Source organism: Gopherus flavomarginatus (assembly GCF_025201925.1).
Source record: "Gopherus flavomarginatus isolate rGopFla2 chromosome 13 unlocalized genomic scaffold, rGopFla2.mat.asm SUPER_13_unloc_1, whole genome shotgun sequence".
NCBI classification, from domain to species: domain Eukaryota; kingdom Metazoa; phylum Chordata; order Testudines; family Testudinidae; genus Gopherus; species Gopherus flavomarginatus.
The window spans coordinates 1,306,061-1,317,964 of record NW_026114609.1 but is presented as its reverse complement, the minus strand read 5'-3'; the positions used below and the strand labels follow the sequence as shown (position 1 = coordinate 1,317,964).

The window sequence follows — 11,904 nt, the reverse complement described above, 5'->3', positions numbered from 1 at the left end:
CAGCCGCTGGAACAAAACTGCCAACAAAGCAGGGGGGGCGGTGGCTGGCTCCAGGATGGAGTTTGGGTGTGGATGGGGTGCGGAATCTGGGCTGGGGCAGGGGGTTGGGGTGCAAGGGGGGCAGTGGCAGGCTCTGGGAGGGATTTTGGGTGCATGATGTGCAGGTTCTGGGCTGGAGCAGGGGGTTGGGATGTGGCACATATCTCAGGCAGCTTCTGAAAGTGACCAACACCCCAGTCTGGCACAAATCCTACATGGAGGAGGCTGGGGGAGTCCCCTGGCACCACTGCCCACAGGCACCACCCCTGCAGCTCCCATTGCCGCAGTTCCAATGGCAGAGTTGGCACTTGGAGCGGGGGCAGCGTGCAAGAGACACACCCCACAGGGGCTGCAGGGACGTGCCAGATGCTTCTGGGAGTGGTGCACCGTGTGAAGTGAGGGTGGGCAGGAATCTGCTTTAGCCCTACTGTCCTGTCGGTAGTGGTGGCAGGAGCCCCCGGGCCCTTTCAAATCGCCTGGGGTCAGCTGCTCAGGCTTTCTGATGGGGAAGCAAAGAGAAGCCACAAGAGTGGTCATGCACCCCTCATGAGCACTTCTGGGGAGTCTTTTGGGAGCTCATGGAGTAGGCAGCAGAGAGGTGCAGCCTCTCCACAGAGTCTGTTTCTCTGGAAGGGAGAGGGGGCTGCAGGGTGATATCCCACCTCTGAGCATAAAAGAGCCTCTGCTCCCCACTGCCATGCTGGAGCCTCCACATTTATTTATTGGCAAATAAAATTTGCAGAATTTTAAACTACTGTGCACAGAATTTTTATTGTGCAGAATCTCCAGAGAAGTGAAACAGACTCAGGGAACCTCCTTGAATTGTCACTGCTTGGTTAACCACTCAGCCACCACATCAATGCACAGAGAGAGTGCCAAGCCCTACTGCTATGTGGGGGTGGGGGCTGGGGTCAGGTCATACACATTCAGACTGTACGCTCCCCCAGCTACAAACCCCTGCTGATTTCCCATTTAGGACATTAGCCCTTACTGACAAGGTTTGTCTGTGTTCTTTTTTTATCTCATGCTGCTAGTTAGAAGGATATTTATTTATTTATTTATTTTTCAAAAATACACAACTCCCTAAACCTGCTTTTAGCAATCAGAATAATTTAGTGTCACCTTATTTTTGCCTGCCCCAGTACAAAAGAAGAGGCTTTTGTGGGTTTCCTGACTCAGAGGATGAAAACAAACGTGTGTCGGTTCCAGAGGTGGCTCTAGGCACCAGCAAAGCAAGCAGGTACTTGGGGCAGCCCATTTCCAGGGGCAGCAGCTAAGGGGGATCCAGCCTGGGAGCGGTGATCTAGAATCCTAGTTTTATCGTCTCAGACTCAAAAAATACTTCCAACGCACCTCTGGACAACATCCTAACCCACAGAATCCTTCCTACCAACGTTATAATAAAAAGGATTCTGCATGGACTCCTCCTGAGGGTCGAAACAACAGACTGGACTTCTACATAGATTGCGTCCATCAATGTGCACAGGCTGAAATTGTGGGAAAGAAGCATCACTTGCTCCATAACCTAAGCTGTACTGAACACAATGCCATCAACAGCCTCAAGAACAACTCCGACATCATAATCAAAAAGGCTGACAAAGGAGCTGCTGTCCTCACCATGAATAGGTCGGAATATGAACAAGAGGCTGCTAGGCAGCTCTCTAACTCCACATTCTACAGGCCATTACCCTCTGATCCCACTGATGATTATCAAAAGAAACTACACCATCTGCTCAAAAAACTCCCTGAGAAAGCACAGGAACAGATCTGTACAGACACATGGCTAGAACCCTGACCAGGTGTATTCTATTTGCTACCCAAGATCCATAAACCTGGAAATCCCGGATGCCCCATCATCTCAAGCATTGGCACCTTAACAGCAGGATTGTCTGGCTATGTGGACTCTCTCCTCAGGCCCTATGCTACCAGCACTCCTAGCTATCTTCAAGACACCACTGACTTCCTGAGGAAACTACAATCCATCGGTGATCTTCCAGAAAACACCATCCTGGCCACTATGGAGGTAGAAGCCCTCTACACCAACATTCCACACAAAGACAAGCTGTCAGGAACAGTATCCCCGATAATATCATGGCTAACCTGGTGGCTGAACTTTGTGACTTTGTCCTCACCCACAACTATTTCACATTTGGGGACAATATATACCTTCAAGTCAGCAGCACTGTTATGGGTTCCCGCATGGCCCCACAGTATGCCAACACCTTTATGACTGACTTAGAACAACGCCTCCTTAGCTCTCGTTCCCTAACGCCCCTACTCTACTTGTGCTACATTGATGACATCTTCATCATCTGGACTAATGGAAAAGAACCCCTCGAGGAATTCCACCGTGATTTTAACAATTTCCATCCCACCATCAACCTCAGCCTAGACCAATCCACACAAGCGGTCCATTTCCCTAGACACTACTGTGCTAATAAGCGATGGTCACATAAACACCACCCTATACTGGAAACCCACTGACCTCTATACTTACCTACATGCCTCCAGCTTCCATCCAAGACGCACCACATGATCCATTGACTACAGCCAAGCTCTAAGATACAACCGTATTTGCTCCAATCCCTCAGACGGAGAGAAACACCTACAAGATCTCTATCAAGCATTCTTAACACTACAATACCCACCTGCTGAAGTGAAAAAACAGATTGAAAGAGCCAGAAGAGTACCCAGAAGCCACCTACTACAGGACAGGCCCAACAAAGAAAATAACAGAACGCCACTAGCCATCATCTACAGCTCCCAACTAAAACCTCTCCAGCGCATCATCAAAGATCTACAACCTATCCTGAAAGATGATCCCTCACTCTCACAGATCTTGGGAGACAGGCCAGTCCTCGCTTATAGACAGCCTCCCAACCCGAAGCAAATACTCACCAGCAACCGCACACCATACAACATAAACACTAACCCAGGAACCTAACCTTGCAACAAAGCCCAATGCCAGCTCTGTTCACATATCTATTCAAGTGACACCATCATAGGATCTAATCACATCAGCCACGCCATCAGGGGCTTGTTCACCTGCACATCTACCAACGTGATATATGCCATCATGTGCCAGCAATGCCCCTCTGTCATGTACATTGGCCAAACTGGACAGTCTCTACACAAAAGAATAAATGGACACAAATCTGACATCAGGAATGATAACATTCAAAAACCAGTGGGACAACACTTCAACCTCTCTAACCACTCACTGACAGACTTGAAAGTGGCAATTTTGCAACAAAAAAACTTCAAAAAAACTCCAAAGAGAGACTGCTGAACTTGAATTAATATGCAAATTAGATACAATTAACTCAGGCTTAAACAGAGACTGGGAACGGTTGGGTCATTACACTAATTGAATCTATTTCCCTATGTTAAGTTCTCCTCACACCTTCTATGGGTCATCTTAATTATCACTTCAAAAGGTTTTTGTTTTTCTCCTGCTGATGATAGCTCATATCAATTGATAAGACTCTTCCTGTTGGTATGCATACTTCCACCTTTTCATGTTCTCTGTATGTATAAATATCTCCTGTCTGTGTGTTCCATTCTATGCATCCGAAGAAGTGAGCTGTAGCTCAGGAAAGCTCATGCTGAAATAAATTTGTTAGGCTCTAAGGTGCCACAAGTACTGCTGTTCTTTGCAGATACAGACTAACACAGCTGCTACTCTGAAGCCTGGGAGCTGAGAACCAACAGGAGGCCTTGGGAGCTGTAGTTCCTTGGTTAGCTCCCTGCCTATAGAGCCAGCCCTGGAGCAGGGAAAGAACTACATTTCCCAGCATTCCCTTGACTACTATCAACGGGGAAGGGAGGGGGAGGGAGTATAGTAGCTGAAACCTCATGGTGCAGCTTGCTGTGAATGGAGAGCTCACTGCTAGAGCGGGGTGGCACTGTGAATGGGGAACAAATGTGCCCAAGGAGTAGAAGGCTTTGGCCCATATACCCCCTTCAGAAGACATCCCCAGACTGGCTTAGGGATACTGATGTGACCTCACCTTGCAGCCCCCAAAGAAGGAATTGGGGGGACTAAATGGACAGTGCCCCTCTCTATCTGAAGCCTAGCAAGGGATGTATGTGGGTCCCACTAGAATTTAAAATGCAAAGTAAGGGAGGGGAGGCTCTACTGGACCTGGGCAGCTTTAGATACAGTACGAGGCACGTAGGAGAAATTCCACTTCTGAGCCATGGAAGCAGAAATTGACTTTTCCTTTCCAGATTGAGCTAATATTCAGAAAGGGAATCTAGCACCTGCCTTCCAGATCTGAACACCTCAAAATTCAGGAGTGCTCAAGCTCAGTTTGGGCAGCTGGTACTTCATTTCTCCCAAATCAAATATACTGATCCACTGTAATTTCCTGTAGAAAAAGTAGGATAAAATTGAGCAAGAAATGCTTCCCAGAGGTTTTTAGGACTGGAATTGCTATTTTCAACAGCCATTGCCTGTTTGTTTATTTAAAAGGAAGACCGTGATATTGCATTGGCAAATTCCCCATAGAAACAAAGAGTGGAACAAAAAAATAATAATAAAGGCACCTTAACTTTTCCTCATTTATGGAGGACAGTCTTATAATATGCATCCAGATATCCACGAATCACACAAGCTGAAAATTGTTCCACTTTACTGCAGCTCTGTAACCATGTGGGAACCAATCCTGTCTGTGTTCTGTGCACATCCAAAATTCCTGCTGAATGACCCGCCCTGGGAGCAAGTTACCAGTGACTCAGGGCTGAGGCGTAAGGAGGGTGCAGATGCGGGGAGCACAGCCCAGGGCTGGGGCGGCAGGAGGTGCAGGTGGAGGGAGCAGAGCCCGAGGCTGGGGCGGCAGGGGGTGTGTGGGTGGGGGAGCACTGGTGGGGGTGAAGGGGAGAGCCCAGAGCTGGGGCAGCATGGGGTGTGTGTGTGCGAGAGCCCAGGGCTGGCTTGGCAGGGGGTACGGGTGTAGGGAGGAGAGCCCAGGGCTGGGACGGCAGGGGGGTGAGGATCAGGTGGTAAAGCCCAGGCCTGGGGTGGCAGGGGGGTGGGAGTGGGGATGGGGGTAGGGGGAGGTCCAGAGCTGGGGAGGCAGAGGGTGCAGGGGCAGGGAGAACCCAGGGCTTGGGTAGCCGGGGGGGCAGACAAATTATTTTTGCTTATGGCAGCAAAAAACCAAGAGCCGGCCCTGTCTCCACATACTGTAAGGTATGTAGGAGCGGATCATTATTATCCCTACTTGAAAGAGGGAGAAGCTAAGGCTGAGAAAGGAGAATTGACTTGTCTCAGATCACATAGCCAGCCAGTGGCAGAGTTGGGAATAGGACCCAAGAGCCCTGATTTTCAGACTAACCATCAGATCTTGAATTTTAAACATTGACTAACTTGAGTAAAGTGTTCTCAAATGAGCTGCAGACCAACACTACACAGTAATTATTCAGCAAGTATTTGAGGAGAACTGCAATGTTACAGAGAATCATGAACTGCTCAGAGACCATTAATGCACCGAAGCAGCAGAATTCATCAAACATATAATTGGTTCTGACTTATTTCCTTGGTCTTCAAAGAGAACAACAAATACCTGAGTCTCCTCCCTGTCAATAACCCCCAGCTCAGCCAGTCAGGGTAGAGACTGAGGACAGGAGGCTGAGGGCTTTCACCAGAGAGTCCAAAGGATGGCCCCGGTCACCAGTGGGGATCACTGCCCGAGCACTATTTCAGCTCCACATTTCTGGGTGGACCTCCCACAGTGTGTGCTGCCGAGCACTCCCCCGAAACACACACACAGACACACACACCGCTCCTGGTGTTGGGAGGGGAACAGGTGAAAGGACAAAAGAAGCAAGAGACAAAGAAAAAGGAGGAAGGCATGGATGGAGGAAAAGGTGAAACACAAAGGACAAACCCTAATATCCCCAGTGATTCTAAGGGACAAAATCCCAGGTGCAGAATAAAATTCTGCCTCCTTAAACTTGTATTTTCCATGCTTAGATTTCAACTGTCACCAGATGGATCAGACTGAACAGGTTTCAAACTTCGAGGAGGCTCTTACCTTCTAATCAGGGACAGCAGTTTTCTAGTAAAATCACTAAAAGGGAAGGAGAAAACTCAAAAGAGGTTCCTCCTGGCGCTCACGTCTGTAAACCCGAATACTCTCTCAGTCCTCAAAGAGAGACCTGGAGAAGGAGACTTGCTGAAGCAAAGCCACAGGGATCTCTGAGGTTTCCCTAGCCCTTTGCCCCTGTCCTGCCTGGCTGATGTTGCATCTTTCTGTGAGGTCACCACCTCCCCACCACCTTTGACCAATAGTCTTAGCTCCTGCAAAAGGCCTTTGTGATGTCACTGCCACACCCCTCCCTTGCTGTGCTAATGTCCTGCCCCTGGCCAGGAACTTTGGAGGTTTGAGCTACTCCCTGTGGATCACCCCACTCAAGGAGCGTTTGTTCTAGGAAGCAAGCCGGCTAGACAGTAAAACATCAGATGCTGCTCCCAGCGCTACACTCAGTTTTTCAGAAATTAGTCAACTTCATGGCCAGAAGAGACCATAAGAGCATCTAATCTGACCCCCTGCATATCACAGGCCTCCTGTATGACACAATAGCTACTTTTGGGGCAAACACATTCCACAAAGGCATCTAGTTTTCATTAAATGACATCAGGAGATGGCAAATCCACCACTTTCCTTGGTAGCTTGTTCCTGTGGTGAATCATCCTCACTGTTGCATATTTGTGTCTTATTTGTAATATGAATTTGTCTCTTTTCACCTTCCAGCAATTGGGTCTTGTTATGCCTTTCTCTGCTAGATTAAAGAGCCCTTTTATACCCAATCTTTTCTCTCCATTAAGGCCCTTCAACACTTCAATTAAGTCACCTTTCAATCTTCTTTTGATAAGCTAAACAGGTTGAGCTCGTTCAATAGCTCACTAGAAGGCATTTTTCTCCAGCCCTCAGAACATTTGTTGGCTTTTTGCTCATCAGAATCCTGAACCCCAACTGGATGTGGTTCTTGTTCTTCTGCACAACATAGCTCCTGGAGAAGAGGGATCTGCAAATGCACATTCATATGTTACCTTTGTTTAATTGATGAAAACATAAACTAGACACTTAGGGCTGGTCTACACTACGGGGAGAAATCGATCTTAGATACGCAACTTCAGCTACGTGAATAACGTAGCTGAAGTCAAATATCTAAGATCGGATTACTCACCCGTCCTCACCACGCGGGATCGATGTCCACGGCTCCCCCTGTTGATTCCGCAACTCCGTTGGGGTTGGTGGAGTTCCGGAATCGATATAAGCCTGCTCAGGGATCAATATATCGCGTCTAGATGAGACGCGATATATCAATCCCTGAGCAATCAATTTTAACCCGCGCGGGTAGTCTAGACGTAGCCTTAGAGGGTTGAAACTGATATCAGCTGATGGACAGGTTTGCTAGATTTTTGTGCATTTGGATAGCGAAATGTTGAATGTTTACATTCATATCAAGCCCCCCCATATAGTGGAGCTCCTGAACATAATGGAGAATGGAAATGAAAATGTTTTCCTTTTTTTAAAAAAAAGAAAGAAAGTTTTAAGAGAACATTGGAGTTTGAACTGAGAACCACATGAGCTGTAATCAAGCGCGCTACCACTGAGCTATACCTCCATAATGACAGCTGTATGGAATCATGATCTCCAGGACTTTGAAGGACAAACCCTGCTTCATCGACATCCTTTGCCATTCCCAGACCACAGATGGTTTTAAAAATGGGGTTTGATTAAACTTCTTAAATGTGGTAAACACCACAACTTGCACACCCACCGATATAGCTTCTCCCACTGACATAGCTGCCACCTCTTGGGGAAGTGAATCAACTACACCCACAGGAAAACTCCCTCCCCTCAGCATAGAGCAGTGATTCTCAAACTATATCAGAACCCCAAAGTGGGATGTGACCCTGTTTTAATGGGGTTGCCAGGGCTGACATTAGACTTGTTGGTGCCTGGGGCTGAAGCCAAAAGTCTGAGTCCCACCACCCAGGGCTGAATCCCTCAAGCTCTGCTTTTCGCCCTCCCCCAACTGGGGCAGGGCTCAGACTTTGCCTCCTCTGCCTCTGCCTCTGCCTCTGCCTCTGCTCAGTGTGGAGGGGCTTGGTCCCTCTTTCCAGGGCCATGTAGTAAGGTGTTTTTCAGCAGAAGGGGGTTGTAGTGAAAGGAAGTTTGAGAAACCCTGGCAAAGAGCCTCTGAATATGTCTAGACTTGGCTCTCTGGGACACCATGGGTAATCAGACACTGAAAATACAGCCATACAGACACCACACACCAACCTTGCTTAGCCGGCAAGAATCAAACCTCCACAGAGAGATGCCTGTTGTTTTTAAACCCATCTCCCTAAGCACTCAGCCACAACCACTTAACAAAGGGGCTTTTCTACACTATGGTTCTGGTCTCACTGAAGGGTCATTTCCAATTGTTTGCTCAGACCAGCATTAGGGAAAATGGTGCCCTGGGCAAAACTTGTACTTTGGCACTTCCCCATTACCCCTGAATGATCCCCACTCCCCCTTTACTGCTAGCTCCTGCACTCCCAAGCCTTTCACCTCCTTCACCCCAAACTCCTGCCCCCTCCTGCGCCCCCTTTTCCCTTAACTCCCCATGCCACCAGCCATTGCCCCTCTTCTGCAGCCCCTTCACATGGTTCCAGTGCTGGGGGCCCCGCACTTGTTCTCCCTTTCCCTGGGCTTTGGCATCACTAGCCCCTGCTTAGTGTGTAGTGTTCAGTGGTTCTCGAAATGTGGGGCATGACTCCTAGGGGGCACAGAGGAACATTCATGGGGGCACCACAGGGCCTGAGCCAGCCCCCATGAAGGTAGCACCATTCAGCCTCACTCTGTCCCAGCTCTTCCCCAACCCCACCCTTAGCCTGCGGCTCTGGCTTCCCGCTTGGCCTTGACCCCCTTACCCATGTGCACCCCTCTCCCCAGCAAGCCACAGCCCCACTCCCAGCCTCGGTTCTTGACCGTGGCTTCCAAGGGTCCACAGCCATGGATAAGAGGGCACAGTGTGAAATGTTTGGGGCCCACTGGTTTAGGGTGATGTCCTCAATCACTTCTATACAGTCCAATAAAAGCTATTCCTCACCCACCCACCCCTTCATCAGGACCGACTAGGTATGTTCTGCTGCCCTTCACTCATACAGGAAGGACAATAACATTTCAATCCTAAAGTGATTTGTAACCCACCACCAGCCAAAACTGGCCATTTTGGGAAAGCGGTCCCATCATGCTGCATACCTAGGCAGAGTAAGTGTATCTGTGCAAACACGGTCTGTTCCTGAAGTCTTTCCCCCAGCTCCTCACTAGATGTGAAGGGGGAGCTCATTCAGCCCCTGCTTCCGCTTAGTATTTAAAAACTCCTTATTGTCCCTATCTCTGCTGGTCTTAGATTTCTCCTCCTGTCTCTTTTTTGACAGCTTAGATGAGGTGGCCAAGTGGTTAAGCTGATGGACTGCTAATCCATTGTGCTCTGTATGCATGGGTTCAAATCCCATTCTTATTGGATGCTTTTAGTCTTCACTCTTCCTTTGTAGACAACCATCTTCCCCCTTTGATACAATGACGGATCAAACAATGTTGCTTCTTGCAAACAAAAACCTACTCAGAACTCCTTTGCTTTAAATAAAATGTCTAAATCCCAATTTTCCTAAAAAAAAAATTCTCTAGTGGTATATTTCTTACTTTTTATCTCAAAAGGTAACATCCTCATCATCTCCTCCAAACACTCTGGGACCTGCCCAAATTATCAAAATACCCTTAACCCGAGCAAGGCCAGAGCAGTGAACCAGAGCTAGTATCTAGGCCAAGCTGTTCTGAAGGAGGCAACTCAAACATTTTCTCCCTGCTTCCCTTGGCAAGGTCTGACTGAGAAAACTAAATTCCCCAAACTGAAAATTTTCTGCTGAAAAACCAGTACTAGTTTGTTTGGAGACTTTGATTTGAAAGTATTATTGTTATTATTCTCTTCTGATTTCTGAATCAGTTCAGTTCAGTCTTTGTCCTCCAGGTGTGTTTCCAGCTGCTGAGTTGTGGGGGAGAGAGGCCAAGTCATGGTGTCTCTTCCCCTCTTTCATAGTTTCTTCCAACTTGCTAGGAAGTTCCTTTGCTACAAAGTGAGTCAAGCAGTGTCCGTTGTCTCTGTGCTATCTCAGAGAAGCCTGCATTGTACAGGGTTCCTGGGATAGTCCTTGGGAGTGTGGATACCTTCAATGGGCCAGCAGCGAGTCTGGCTCCTCCCTTGTCGCACCTGAAAGGCTGGTGGGGGGCATTTCCCAACCTCATAACATATCTCAGTAACGCACACAGAGCAAAACTTCATAACTTCCCAACCAATGCGAGCACACACAATCTAACACGATATTAATGTTCAACAGATCAAGACTTTTGAAATGATACCTCACCAGGCAGACTTTGTACAAACCATGTCATCATTATATGAGAGTGGTGAATACGGGGCTTCCAGGTGCTGCTTTGAGCACAGCGTACCACACCTGGGCTTCCACTGCAATGGAGACGTACCCTTAGAGTCCATCTCTCCTGGGATAAAGATGGCAGCAGGGCTGGCCTGGGTCATCTGACTTGGGCTCATGGAGCTAAAGCTCAGAGGCTAAAAATTATGGTGCAGATATTTGTGTTCACACTGAAGCCTGGGTTCAGAAACCCTCACCCCTCGTGGGGTCTCAGAGGTTGGGCTCAAGCCCATATGTCTGCACTGTAATTTTATAGAGGTTTGGAGGGAGTTTAGCAAGTGGAAATGGTAAAACCACATTGAGGGGACTGGACCACTGACCTATCAGCTCTTAACACCCAAACATTCAGTAACTCTATTATCAGTGCCTGTGAGTGTAGTTTAAACCATAGGTCCATCTAGCTCTGAGTCTTGTCTTCTGACCGTAGCCAATACCAGGTGCCCTAAAAGCCACTCCTCAAGGCACCACTGGGAGTTGAACCCAGGATCTCCTGTTTACAAAACACATACTTTAACCAATTAAGCCATGGTGCCTGCTGTTATTTAAAGCATTGTGTTTGCCCACACCTGACTCTCTGACAAGCCCCACTGGGCCCTGACAAAGCCCAGTGTTTGCTAGTGTTTGGCTTCTGTAAAGCAGAGGAGAAGGTGAAGTTTTGCTCCCAAGGTGTGTGTGTGATTCTTTGGACAGGTTTACACTACAAAATTAGGTTGGTCTAATTACATTACTTAGGCTGGCAATGCAGTTCTATCAACCTAATCCCAGTGCAGATAGCAGCTCAGCTGTTAGAACTTTCTGGAGCTATGAAAGGGGAGGGGCCCAGCCTCTGCAGCAGGAATGCAGGGCAGGAGAGTTCAAGGCGGGCATTATGGGATACTGGTGGAGGATAGTTATGGCGATATAATAACCAGCAGCATTTACAGTGACAATTTGTCACTTTAAGTTTGCCGCAAAAATCTCTAGTCCTCTTGTCGAGATGGTTTTATTTTGTCAGCAAAACAGGGCAGTTTTGTCGCCAGACGCGGCATTGCAGCGTGTACACCAGCCACAAGCTGCCAACCGAGGGAGCGTTGTGTGTTTTTCACACATCGGAGCAATATAATGATGCTGAAATAACTTTGTAGTGCAGACCTGGCCAAAGATTCACACACACACAACTTGCAAGGAAAACCTCACCTGCTCCTCTGCTTTGCAGAATCCAAACCCATGCAAAGCTTATCAGGCCCTGGTGGGGATGGCAGGGAGTCAGGTGTGAGCAGACACTGTATTTTAGCCACAAGAAGGTACTATGGCTTAGCTGATTAAAGCACCTGTTTGGTAAACAGGAGATCCTGGGTTCAACTCCAGTGATTCCTTGTTGAGTAACTCTT

The 11,904-nt window shown here is 48.0% G+C and overlaps 1 non-coding gene across 1 annotated transcript; it reads right to left on the bottom strand.

Annotated features, from left to right (window-relative positions):
• Window positions 1–10,993: 10,993 nt before the first annotated feature.
• TRNAT-UGU (transfer RNA threonine (anticodon UGU)) lies at window positions 10,994–11,067 on the bottom strand. Its single transcript has one exon. It is a non-coding gene; the product is annotated as a tRNA-Thr (tRNA).
• Between the last annotated feature and the right edge of the window lie 837 nt (window positions 11,068–11,904).